We start from the raw sequence: 14,447 nt of genomic DNA on the forward strand, positions 1-14,447 counted from the left end.
AGTGTGACAGTGAGAACAGATGATGGTCGACGATTCCAAAGGAATTCTGCGAACCCGAAGAAGTTAGTTGACTGTCACTTCAAAGAAGCTGATTGACAGGCGATATCCGATGAATTCCATGTCGGTGATTGAGTTACACTTTCTCCCAGTTCTCGAGATTATGCTCGAAAGGCTCCAAGAGGTGGAACAAAACGCCCTGTGCGTTTCGAAGAATATGAGTTGGGCGACTTAGATTCTCCGGGTATATTATCAGAAAACAGAAAGACAGAATAAAGGCTTCTTGATAACTGAATCGTACTTCGATACAAGGTCAGATAGGATCGGACCGACAACATAGTTTGGAAGCTGTTTCGCTGAGTTCGTCCGAAGTACCTTCTTTCCTCATCAAGACGCCAGCAAAACTACTTGGAAATCACCTGCTCAAGCAAGAATAACATTGATCGAATTCCGTGTAAATTTTACGCTAGAGTGTTTTTTTTTCAGATGTGTATGAGACTTACGTCGCTAGTAGCGCTATCTGGTTACGTATTGCTAGTACTATAAAAATTAACACATGTTTGGAAGCCAACTTGGACGTCTGCCTGCGATATAACAAACCAAATTGACCGTGTTCTCATCAACGATCGGTCTTTCTCAGACATTACCAATGTACGCCCCAATCTAGGTACGAATATTGACTCGGACCACTGCCCTATCACTCAACATCTAGAAGCTCCGGATCTCCTAGGCTGCGGAGGAATACGCGCATCAGCTCGCAGCGGTACCACCGACAGCGGAGGAGCTTAGCGCATCTCATTTCGAGGACGGCTGGTGCAAGGATTCACAGTGCTATCAGAGTGACTGCAACTGCGACACTGCGAGTGGAGGCATCGATCGGCAGAAAAGAATAGTATGAGAGGAAATGCAAGGCAAATCAACAGCAAACCAGAACAAAGTTGAGTATGAACGGGCAGGGAACGAAAAGGCCTCGATTTAATTATGTAAGAAACGCCAGGAAGAGGATTGGGAACTAGTGGAGCTTGAGCAGCTATTCCAACAATGCGCGGAAGTTTGATGAAAAGGTGAAAGCGACGCAGATAGGAACCTTCTCACGGATGCCAGTGAGGTATTCGAAGGAACGCTTCGATCAACACCTATAAATGGCGATTCAGCACGCAGAAACGAAACAAGCACTGACCTAAGAGCAGCAGTAGATGACGGAGTTTCAAACCCCGATGTTTATTAAGTTCGTTGTGAGAACCACAAAGCCGCCGACGACGCGAATGGGAACCTTCTCATGGAAGACGACGATATTGTCGAATGTGCGCCTCGATGAACACCTATAAATGGCGAATCAGTACACAGAAGCGGAGCAAGAACTGACCTAAGAATAGCAGCAGGGGAGCTGCGTAGCCGCAAGGTTACAGAGTCCGCTTTGTCATGCGAATGGTCGTGGGTTCGAATCTTAGTAGAACGGGCGCACGACGAAACTTCTCCAGGGAATTATAATTGGTGATGTTTGGCAAGAGGAACGAGTATCGGTATAGTAGAACAGTAAGCGTGTAAGGAAGAGTATCACATTACACACAAGCACTGATGAACAATAATAATAAGCATGCCACTTCTCAATAGCGGTATTGCTATTAACGGAAGGGCGGGATACAGCAGACACCCGGGCTTATCTCACAATAGATCTACGATTCTGGTCGCAGTGAGGAAGTCCATACAGGAAAAAAAGAGTAGCAGCAAATGACGGAGTACCAGCCACCGATGTTTATGACGTTCTTTGTGAGACCGAAAAGCTAGAAAACCGCAAAGCCGCCGGTACAGATGGAATGCCGTGCGGGCGCTGGTTAGAGCGCTGCTCTGGGTCATTTCCTAGATTTGGGAGGAAGAGAAGCTACCACATTAGTAGATGGAGGGAGCCCGCTGCCCCATTTACAACCAGCCATAAGGGCCTCCGTGCGCAAGTGATGTGCTACGTGCGAATTTTGGGAATATTCTCGAGATTCTGTGGTTAAAAAAGACAAGAAGATGGACTTCCTTATTGGTTGTTCAACATCGCCCTCGAAGGTGTGATTTAGTTGGCTGGCATGACCACGAAACCCACGTTTTTCACTACGTTGGTTAAACTTCTGGGTTTTACGGATGACTTTGACATCATAGGAATCTCCCAACTTAGGTCTCTGTAAACAACGTTTAACTTAAGGTGGTCGAAAAGTTCGTATCTTTGGGGTTACTGGTGACCTCCGATAATAACACCAGCAAAGAGATGTCTACTCTTTACTTCGTAAGATGCTTCGATCGAATCGGCATCAACAACGCACGAAGTTGACGCTGTACAAAACACTACTGCCCAGATTTCGTCAGTCCTCTACGGAATAGAAAGCTTCTCGCCATGGACCTTGACCCTCAGTTCAGTGTCTTCGAACGAAAGGTACTACGAACTATCTACGGTGGCGTACAGACGAACAATGGAAAATAGGGAAGGCGAATTAAGAAGCTACACGCGCTGCTTGGAGAGAAGCTCATTGTACAGTATGCGGCAGAAAAAAATGTGAGAAAGGTTCAAACGTTAGTATAGGGTGCTGCAAAAGAACATCGAAATCGGTTTATTGCAAAATAGTGAAAATGTACCCCAAAGAAGTGATTTCGAGTTTACTGTGCATCCAAAAGACGCCAAAAGAAGGCCGTATTTGAACACAGTTTATCTCATCAAATAGTTTCTACAGGATGGTCCTAAGCAGCAGAACCTCGGTTTGCGCGTACGTAAAACGTGATTTAATCGATCTGTGCAAAGATTGTTTGCAACCTGGTACGTTCTATGAGGAAACATGCCAAGGAGCCCAACAGCTCTAAAGAATCCATGCGAAGAATCATCAAAGAAAACTCGCACGCATCTTCTAGAGCTAGAGAGAAACGCCACTCGATCACGGAGCGAATAAAGGAACTACGAGTGACTCGTTCGAAGAAATTGCTTTTTTTGTTGAAGAAGCAAAAAATTATAATCTTGTTCTCCGACGAAGAACTGTTCAGCATCGATGTTGTGTTCAACAGCCGCATAGACCGGTAATTTCACCGAAGAAGTTAAGGATATTTCTCAGAAAGTAAAGTTTAAGTTCCTAACATGGGCGCAACTACGGGGGGGCTAGGGGAACGTGTTTAGCCCCCCCTAGAATTTCCCAGAGAATGATTGTATTCAATATATTTACATTCCATACTACTTATCAGAGCATCAAAATCAACACAAATTGAGATGTCGTCATTCATTGGCTAAGAACTAGTTCTGCACCCAGGATCGATTCTCAACCCTCACTTTACCAGTCAGACGAGAGCTGTAGTAACTCGTGCTGTATCAAGAAGTCGCCAGTTTACTCGGTTTTGGGCTGTGCTTCACCAGTTCCCCAGACGTCTCATCACTCGCTGCGCCCCTTAATTTCTTGTGCCGGTAGGGTTGCTGAAAAGAAGTGATTTCACATGGTTGTCGTCCGGCATTCTTAAGATGTGACCGGCCCACCGCAACCTATTGTCTTTCGCCAGGTGTGCAATGGGGTTCTCTCTAAGCAGCGATTGTAACTCATGGTTCATGCGCTGTAGCCATTATCCGTCGTCCGCTTGTGCTCCTCCGTAGATAGTCACCTTCTGTTCGCCGATAGGCACCTTCTGTTCGAAAATATCAAAAGGACTTCCATAGAGGACTACCGGTTATCAGGGTTTTGTAGTTTTTTGTATCGAAGTGGTCATGTCCGATCATCACCGTGATTGGTGCGTACGTTTGTAATGTCTGAGAAGAACGGGCCGTCGTTGAGAACGTGGTCAATTTGTTTTGCTGTACGTTGGTCGAGGAAGAAGTGACTTTGGCTGTGCGGGCCGATAACCGGCTTATATAAGGCTATCCTTCCGTTCATGTCCCCAACGACGATCTTGATATCTCTACGCGAGCAGCTATCGTAGAGTTTCTCCAACTGTGCGTAGAACGCTTCTTTCACCGCATCAGGTCTTCCTTCGTGAGGGCAGTGCACATCGGGAATAGTGTAGTTGTGGAACCGGCTCTTAATTCTCAACAAACACAACCTGTCGCTGATTGCCTGCCGCTTTGGTGGTACTGTGCCTTGCGGCGTCAAATCCACCGTATATTCTCTCCTTTCAGGCAAAGCTCCTGGAGCGCGACGATGTCGAAGTGGCGGGGTTCTAGCTGATCCAGCAGAATTCGGTCGACATCCGGGTCGTTAAGCGATCTACTGTTACATGTACTGAGCCTTTAATCGTCGTCCTTATTTCGTCGGCTGGGTCATTGCCGATTGTTCCGGTTCGTTTTGAATTCTTGATTCTCCGTAGTATGTTTATTTTAGTATGCTGCCTCACTAGGGCTGCGATACCTAGTCTCGCGACGGAGCTGCCGCCATGGATGTAGCTGGCGAGACACCGCATTTCATAGTTCAACCATCCGGTCCGGATCAGTCGCTGTTTGAGCCGCCCCTAGCCTGTAGGGTAGACGCGCAGACAAGCTGCTCTCTAGGAGAACAACTACCCCACCGGTTTACCGGTTTTTCCTTGGTTGCTCGTATCCCAGTTGGTACCACGTGGAGGTAGGAATAGGGCAATATGCCTTGAACCACACTGGGGTCTATTTTCTTCTAACTAGTACGGGTGAACTGTTAAAAAGCACTGCCCAGCCGTTTACCAAATCTAGCTCTCCTTAATATCGAATCATTGTTGCTGAAAGAGCTTGGCGTTGACGATGTGTTCAAGATATTCAGTACATCTTCGGAGATTCTAACCCGAAGTGATTTTTTTCTGTTTTTACGATACTATTTTAAGCGTTATTAAATAAGCATATTCAAACTCTTTTTCTCTTTTTTAAGCGACATACACGAAAACTAGCCCCCCCTAGAAATTTTCCTTAGTTGCGCCCATGGTTCCTAATCAAACATTCGACTGGTGTAATGATGTTTGGCTTAGTAGCGTCCAATGCACAGTGGGGAATCGCTGGCCATCAGCCAAAAAAAAAATTTTCGTTAGCTGTTTCATAATATTTTTCCTTTATTGCTATAACATTCAAGTGTCTAAATCCAAAATTTGGGCGCAATATCATAAAATCTGAATTTTTTATGACTTTTCAAAGCTTGGCGAACTTACGGTTTTTGTCTTTTTCTTGAAAAAAAATAGGGGAAAGTAGGTAAAGACGGACACTGCGGGTAAGATGGACACTTTTAATATTTCACAAACTAGAATGTATTATGATAGTTGAGTGATGCGAATACCTTCTTTATAGTGTGTTAATGCTTTTGAGTTGCATTATCGGTTTTCAGCAAGCAAACTGTCAAATTTGTAAGTAAAACAAACAATATTTTCGTGAACGCGCTATTTGATGTAATTTTTATTCCACGGAGAATAGTGAAAAACTCGTGAAAGTTCAGTGTTTTCATTTGTTCACAATAGTAAAGTAATTAATAAGTCTTTCCTCGGTTTTCTAATGAAAATCAAGCAGATTTTCGATGTTCCGATGAAGAGCTACGATCGTTTGAAAAATTTACAACCAGGTCGGGCAAGACGGACACACTAAGGTAGGGAAAGATGGACACACGGATTTTCCAAGAATTTTCACATGTAGCATCTGTTGTGTACTACAGATGTTCACAAAGTACATCCGCGGGAGAAACCAGCAGATATTAATCACTTAGCAGTTAGAACAGGCCATATAGGCGAAGAATTTTCGCCTTCATCGCAACCCATCCTCTCAAACTGTTCACGTGATGTATAAATAGACTCTAATAACGTAGAGTAATGTATGGCCATCACTTAACACATAAATCAAAAGAATACTTAACGTACTATATCTTTTTTGTGAGTGTCCACCTTTACCTTCGTAGTGTCCATCTCACCCACCCCAAGTGTCCGTCTTTCCCAACCATGTCAAAAAACAGCAATTTGTAGTCTTATTTTTGAAGACCCAAAACACATAAAACTTGGAGGAAGTTCACTAATACCAAAAATGATTATGAAAACAAATGACCTTAAGTTTCAATTTGTATGACTACTGCGATCTAAATAGCAATATCTAAGTAATTATTTAGATTAAACCTTAGGGTGTCCGTCTTTACCTACTTTCCCCTACATTATTTTGAAACGCTCTGTAGCTTCAATGATAGCTTGGATTTTTTTGACGTCAAAGGAAAAGCTGTTGTAAATATTGTGCAAAACAAAACCTTTTCATTAGATATTGTAAAATTTGGTCATAGTAGGCCTGGCACTAGAAAAAAATTTAAAAAAAAACCTAAAGTAATCCACCTAGCGATCAGACTCAGCCTTTCTCATTCAAACTTATTATTTGTAAAAATAGATTCACATGAATGCTTAAATCCAAAAAGGTATTCACTCTTTGGGTTCTAAAATATTGATGTTGTAATTAAAGTATAAAATATGAAATTTGACGTAATGTTAGTGCTTCATAAATAGCGAAATATAAGAAATGACTCTTAATTTTGAACAATTCAATCACGAGCGATATCGGGAACGTTCAAATAGTACGATACCACATTTAAATCATGTTGAGGCCATATATATTGATCTAAGCAGCTATAGTGTTGAATAGTCTTTGAATTTCTTTTCTTTACAAAACTTTTGAACAGTGTATCAAATTTTTATGAAGTTTGTTATTTGTAAGTTTGAGAGATGACTCGTTTGTATGACACTAGTTATGTTCAAATAAGTCGTGTAATACTTGAGATAATAGACTTTCGTTCTTTTACAAATTAAAACATAACGGTTGCTCAAGTTTGATTACAATCCAATGAAAAGGGAACGTATGGGGGAGCCAAACTTTGAAACCACGTGTTCAATCATAATTCATCAGTATATCCCTCACTAGCCCGTTCATCTGATATCAATATTGCTCAGATCGGTTGTGTAGTTTCTAAGATAATGAAGTTTCGTGATTTTCACATTTCAATACATTACAGACGAAGTTACAGTCCGATTACAGTGAAATTCAATAGGGTGTTATGAGGCAGCTAGACCTTTCATTTAACACTAATTTTGTAGAAATCGGTTCAACCATCTCTGAGAAAAGTGAGTGAGTTTATGTAGTCTTCGGAATATGTTCCATTTCATAGCTGGATTTCACATTTTTAAACATAACAGGAAAAGTAATAATCCGTTCGCAAAAAAAATCATTAGGGTCTTATGGGGCAACAAGGCTTTCCATATGACACTGATGAGATTAAACAGTCCCCAGAACACGTTTCTTTCCATAACTTCTGAACCATATGTTCAATCTTCATAAAATTCAAAAGTTTAGGGTTTTAAGGTAGCCCTTTCATTTGAAACCAATTTTGTTCAAATCGGTTGTGTAGTTTCTGAGATATTGATGTTTCGTGATTTTTACATTTTGATACATAACCTCTAAACTAGAAATCAGATTACAATAAAATTCAATAGGGTCTTAAAGGGCAACTAGACCTTTCATTTGCAATTGATTTCATTGAAATCGATTCAGCCATCTCTTAGAAAATCGAGTGAGATTGGGAGAGCGTTACACACACACATGCAGAAAATGCTCAGCTCGTCGAGCTGAGTCGAGTGGTATACGCAAGCTTAGGAGAATGACTGGAGAGCGACTGACGACTTTTCCCTCTCTTCACTCTAACAGCCTCATGCATGCGCTATTCATGAGAGCTCACATACAGCTACAGCTTAAACAAGGCAAAGAAACGGTGTTGTGTTGCGTACGACAGCTCAGTCTTGCGCATGTATTTTGTTCGTTCGGACATGACAGCCTAGTTTGCTCATTTTGAGGATGTCCTGTTCCTGTTGACAGCCTGCTGATCGGCTGCGGCTGTCGTCGACTTGCATTTTTTCGTTTCTCCTTTTTCACAGGCCGGTGGCATATTGAATACAAAGCAAACCGTTTCCATTGTTGATATTATTTCCCACGTAAGAAAAAACGTGCTTCGCACCATCTCTCTTTCATTCTTTCATCGGCCTTACTGTCGTGATCATAATCACCTGACATCCCGCTCGGATTCGTGTTGAAGGACGTCGGAAGATTATAGGCTGTCATTTACGACAGCTTGGAAATACCAACTCACATATGAAGATGAAAAATAACAGTCCGTATGGAGTTGCATGTGTACTGTCGTCAGTTGCTGTCGAACTGTTCACCGAACGTGTGGGGAGCAGTGAGAGCTGTGCAATACAATGAGAGCCGGATCAGTTGAAAATTTGCTGTCATTGTCTTGCAGTCATTTTCATAACACTGGGTATACGACATTCGACCCTTTTGAGCACTTTTATACCTTTAGTTTTTGCAGTGATTGCTATACCTTTCTAGGAGAAAGGCAAAAAGTGAAATGATAGAAATGACTTTTAATTTCAACTTCAATCCCGAGTAAGGCCGCAAACATTGAAATAGTACAATATTAAATTTAAATGATGTTGAGGCCACATATTTTGATCGTAGCTATAGTTTTAAACAGTCTGCGGGTTTCGTTTCTTTCTATAACTTTCAAACCACATGTTTAAACATTATGAAATTCATTGTTTAAGGGTTCGAAAGCCCATTTATTTGAATTCAACTATGTTCATAGCTTCTGAGATATAAGAGCGTTTATCACATTCTGACGCAGCGCCAAAACTAAAAGTTTGATTACAATGAAATTTAATAGCAACCTAAGCGGCAAATAGACCCTTAATTTGACACCAAGATAGAAAGAATCGGTCAGATCATCTCCGAGAAAAGTGAATGCGAAAGAAAGGTGCACATACACACGTACACACCCACACACAAACACAAACACCTATACATGCATATATGCAGCAAATGCTCGATTCGTCGAATTGAGTAGAGTAGTATATGACATTCGGCCATTTCAATCATTTTTCTACCTTTTAATTAGCCAGTGATTGTTAGGAGAAAGTCAATATATTTACTTTCATTATGTGATTTCACATTTTTATTAACAACGGACAAAGTTACAATCCGATTGCAGTGGAATTCAATAGCAACCTATGGGGCAATTAGACCTTTCATTTGACACTAATTTTGTGAAAATCGGTTCAGCCATTACTGAGAAAAATGAGTGAGTTTAAACAACCTCAGGATAACTTTTCTTTACATAACTTTTGAACCATATGTTCAATCATAACGAAATTCAAAAGTTAAGGGTTCTAGGGACAGTCCAATCATTTGAAACCAATTTTATTGAAATCGGTTGTGCGGTTTCTGAGATATTGATGTTTCGTGATTTTTACATTTTGATACATAACCTCCAAACTAAAAATCCGATTACAATGAAATTCAATAGCAACCTATGGCGCAACTAGACCTTTCATTTGCATTTGATTTTATGAAAATCGGTCCAGCCATCTCTGAGAAAAGTGAGTGAGAAAAAAAAGTTGCACATACATACACACACACACACACACACACACACACACACACACACATACACACATACATACATACATACAGAAAATGCTCAGTTCGTCGAAAGTAGTCGAGTGGTATATGACATTCGGCCATTGGGACCACTTTTATACCTTCGGTTTTTCCAGTGATTGCTATACCTTTCTAGGAGAAAGGCAAAACGTGATTTTTTGTAGAAAAGTAGCTTAAAAGTTTAGTTGTCGCAGTTTGCCACGGTTGTGACTACATTCAAAATTTAGGTAAAAACGTAAGCTTTCAAATGTATACTGTCCGCTGCTACGCAAAACTGCGCAAATTGTCACTTCAGTGAAAAAAGCGATAGCAGATTTTTTCAGTTTTTATTTTTGAAGTTGAAATTTCATCCAGGATTAATTTTAGTCATAACCATGATACCTCATTAATGAAAATTTATGATATCGTACTAAATCCGTAAGGATAAAATATAAATTTGGGCAAAAATCACTAAATTTATCAAAGAAAAGTTATGAAATAAGTGTTAAACAAGAAAACGGTAAACAAATCTGAAATTTTAACTATCTCAAACTTTATCACTTTCTGCAAGTTTAAAACAATACTAAAAACATTCAGCCCTTTTCAATTTATGATCATGAAATTCGTTAAACTGATTGGAGTGTCAAATATTAGCAGCAAATTCATACCATCAAACTCCGGCCAACAATAGCCCGTTTGAAGATTGCTTTTGCTTCGCACTCGTTTGCATACAAAAGTAAAACACACATTTTGCTTTATGAGAAAAAAAACAAAGAACAGTCGTCGCCCTCCGCAACTTTTCGTATTCATTTAGAACGTTGTGTCATTCCAGTGTCTTAGTTTTCAAATTCATAAATTCGTTGAATTTTATTATGGAGCCTTCAACTTCAGCGGCACCACCTAATTCAATGTCTAGTAAGTTGTCAATTCATGGTGTTATACATGTATTTAAATGTCCTCTTTCAACCAAAGAAACCGGATTAGGAAGATAACATATATATGAAACAATGAAACATCGAAAATTACTAGAAGAAATGAAAATTGCAGCGAAAGACATTTTTCCTGCTGATAGGTTTAATGAACTTCAAATTTTCTGGAAACAATTCAACACGAGATTTAAGCGATCACAGCGAAAGATGATGATGCTGTTGATGATTTTTTCAATTTGTAATTAGTTTGTATTACTTATGTTGTTTTAGTTTATTAAAAAAATATATATATTTAGGCAAAATTTGTTAAGTTCGAGGGGTCGTCCATAAATTACTTTTTTTTTCAATGGGAAGGACGCCCGGTGGCACTACTTGTGGTCAAAGATAATATAATTCTATAAGAAAGGAAAAAAAAGGCAAAAAAAAAATTAAATTGGCTTTCGTGCTTTGTGGACGGCCCCAAACAAAAAATTGATGCCAAATTCGTGTTCAGCGCCCCAAAATTATGTAAATACCAAGTTTTTGTCGCATTTATCGACACTTTTTTTGCTTGGCCAGTCTTTCTATGGAGTCGCCCCACTGTGCAATGGTTTGAAAATGCCTCCTGTTTTAATTAATATTGGTTCTTGAATTAACATCAAGTGCTTCCCTGGGTGAAGGCCAACTTCTCTGAGGATCAATATGTTGTGCTACAACAGACCCAACACTGGCTGATGAAAAATTTGAAATTTTGGCCGAAAGATTTGTGGCCCTCTAGTAGCCCTAACCTTAACTTGTTGGATTATTCGGGCGTATGTTGAAGCAAGAGCTTGTAAAACATCCCAGTATAAACACCCTAAAGTCTAACATAGCGCGCACATGGCTGTCGATGCCGGGAACTACGTTCGAATTCAGCATCCAGAACACATAAATTGTAAAAATAGTATTATTATTTTGATGAATTCATAGATTATTAATAACTCTTTTATATTGGGCCCTATTTTGTCCATATTTAACAACAAATCAGTCTCTAATCAACAGTGACAGTGGTTAATTCATATTTTATATTTGCGAAACAGCTGTTTAAAAAAATTTAAACTAGCTTATACAGAACATTTTTTTATTTGTGACGAAGGGTTTTCTGATATCGGTTAAAAAAAACAAGTATCGTGGAATGGGGTGAAATTGATCAGTGGGGTGATAAAAAATACTATCAAAGCAACAATTAGTAAAAAATACTAATCAAAAGATATTGCTTTTATAACACTAGGCAATGTTAACGTGTCCTTAAACGCAACTTTTGCAGGATTCACATACCTGTCAAAGTTAACCCTTGCATGCCCGGTGCAATTTTTCATATTTTCGAAAAAAAATTCTAACTCAGTCAAAACTCAATCAAATTTGATCAAACCAGTTTCCAAATAAAAAAAAGTATTGAATTTACTTAAAGTAATCTTATTTGAGGGTTAATTACGTTAAATTTGGAGAAGTGAGTAAAGTTTGATAAAAACTCAAAAAATTTAACTTTCAACAATGATCATTCCATACCATTAAAGAAATACTTATGAATTCGCAGGAAACCACAAAGATTTCAATTTCAGAGCTAGTTTTGGAGCTTTTGCAACAAACCGAATTGAAATCGCTCTAACGACGATCAAACAAAAGCAAATTTAGCAACAAGCAACTCGTGAACCAAAATAAATAAATTTTAACCTGAAATATCGTTATTTTCGTTTCCAAACTAGCTGTAAATAATATTTTTCAGTACAGAAATCATCATTTATCTTTAGCATATCGAAAAAAAGCATATTGTCAAAAGAATGAATGGATTTCAATGGTGATCAATTTCACCCCAATTTACCTCATAGTGCCTTATAGAAATATCGAATTTATTTCATGAAGTAGACGATAGAAATTTCACCAATAGTCATAGAGGTTTACTGGAGCACATACCAGTACTTGTTTCAAAATTATACTATTTCGGAAAAAATGTACATGAAGCTAGTTAATTGGAAAATGTTACAAGAACTGATCATTTTCACCTCGTTCCATGGTATGTATTACCTGTTCTTCTCTATAATTAAAAACGCAAACTTTCAACCTTGCCTACCTTTTTTCATTACCAGTGTGTTACGCAATGCCACCACTAGACAGGGGATTTTAGAATTCCCAAGAACTAAATTTCACCGGCGAAGCGCTTCGATAACCACGTTCTTCTTCGGCATTAAGATCACGTCCGATAATTCTTTTTCACACCGACCATTATAAAAGACTCTAGCCAAGAATGGTATATTATTCCAGAGACAATCCCTCAGTGAACCGCGGATTGCCTAATTAGTATTCTGATCCTGCTGCAGACATCCCAGCATGTAGGTTTGCAGATCGGTAGGTAATTTCTACCATCCAATCGGTTCTTCCCTGTGCAGCGCGTGCCGCCACAAACCAAGTGGGGAATTTTCACCTCTGATTGACATTATCGTAATCTGATGCGGAGAATAAAGCCGGTAACCAGCAAATGTAGGAGAAACTGTGCACAGCGGCCAACGAACGCTGATCGGACCTTCTCACCAGACTGTATTTTCCCTAGCTTGTCATAACTTTATTGTCCATGATTCTAACGATATTTTGTCAACGTTGACAACTTCCTGAAATGCTGCGGAATGCTTTATCATTGTTCTACCATTCCAGTAGAATTCTCAATTAATCATTTAAGAAAAATGTCATAAGAAGCACTGCTACTCTTACTGGCCATTAGAAGAACAAGCTATTTACACTGCCATTCGCACAAGTCTCGCGAAACTATTTAAAAACTTAATTAAAGCTGACCAACCCTACGACAGCGAACCGATAATTGCAGTTTGTCATTAATCATACCAAGCATATTTCGGTCGGTTTGATTCTATAAACAACAAAACACATTAACTTTACGCTGCTACTGCAGCGTTTGATAATTGACGATGTAATTTTTGCTTCTTAATGTGAAAAACTATACTTTATGACCAATTTTATTATAATTTTATTCATCGTCACAACTATGCTATCTGAAAGCGGCAACCTCAAGTTTGAAGTTGTTACTAAAAAATAACAGGAGGGTTGTGTGCAAAGCCACGACCGCAAGTTGAAGTAGAATACTTTTACAAGAAAGATAACCCGGCTGCTTGCGTGTCAGTCATTTTTTCTAGCAAATAAACGTTGACTAATCAGATCAATCGAATTTTACGCTTCAACAAGGATTGACCATTTTCAATAATATAGTGAGTTGCTTCTCATGGTTGGGGCTTGACAATTTTTAAATTTTGAGATGAAATTTTTTCGGATGTCGTGCTCATGACTGAAGGAAAAGATAATTCAGTACGTTCTGAGACACGGAAATAGAGTAAAATTTATAGCTTTTACAAATTTAAAAATGTAAATTTACTCAAGAGAAAACATCAACGCTTTAATCATCAGGTTTTCATTTCATCCTGAAAAGGACAATTTGTTGTTCAATTTAGTATCGGATAAGATGCCGATTACATCTTTGCGTTTTCACTAACAGTGCGAACAAAATATTCGTTGTGATAAAGTAAACAGTGAAATGCAGATATAACACCCAAAACTAGACGGCTCACGTGTTGTCAAAATGAGTCAACTTTTCATTGAATGCATTTACTAGTGCCCACTATCGCACAGAGACTGCATTTCACTAAAGTGCCTTACTGCATCAGCTGCTATCGTTGCTGGAATCCGCTGCAACTAGTGCGCTATCCATTGCTACGCCACAGCTGTGGCCGCTTTCCGCCATCGCTGGTATCCACTGCACTGCTAGTGCTGCTACTAAGGGCGCACGACTGCTGTTGTCGCTGTCTAGAACTATTATGAGCGGCTTCGGCTGAAACAGGCTCTTATATAGGCCAAATAGCATGTTTTCAATTGCAAGGTATATGATTCTGTCGACCGTGCTTGGGAAGCAATCATATAACGACCAGTCAGAGGTCGAATTTTTCGTTTTGACGACGCTTGACTATTTTCAATAGTACAATAGTGTGAGTAATAAAATTACAATTATCTTCTTTTGGAAAGAATCTTAGAAGATTTTCCAATCTATCGCTGCAAGAACGAAGGAAATCCATCGAATACTAACCGATTTATTCGCATTTGAA

Source organism: Wyeomyia smithii, chromosome 1, assembly GCF_029784165.1.
Source record: "Wyeomyia smithii strain HCP4-BCI-WySm-NY-G18 chromosome 1, ASM2978416v1, whole genome shotgun sequence".
Classification (NCBI taxonomy): Eukaryota; Metazoa; Arthropoda; class Insecta; order Diptera; family Culicidae; genus Wyeomyia; species Wyeomyia smithii.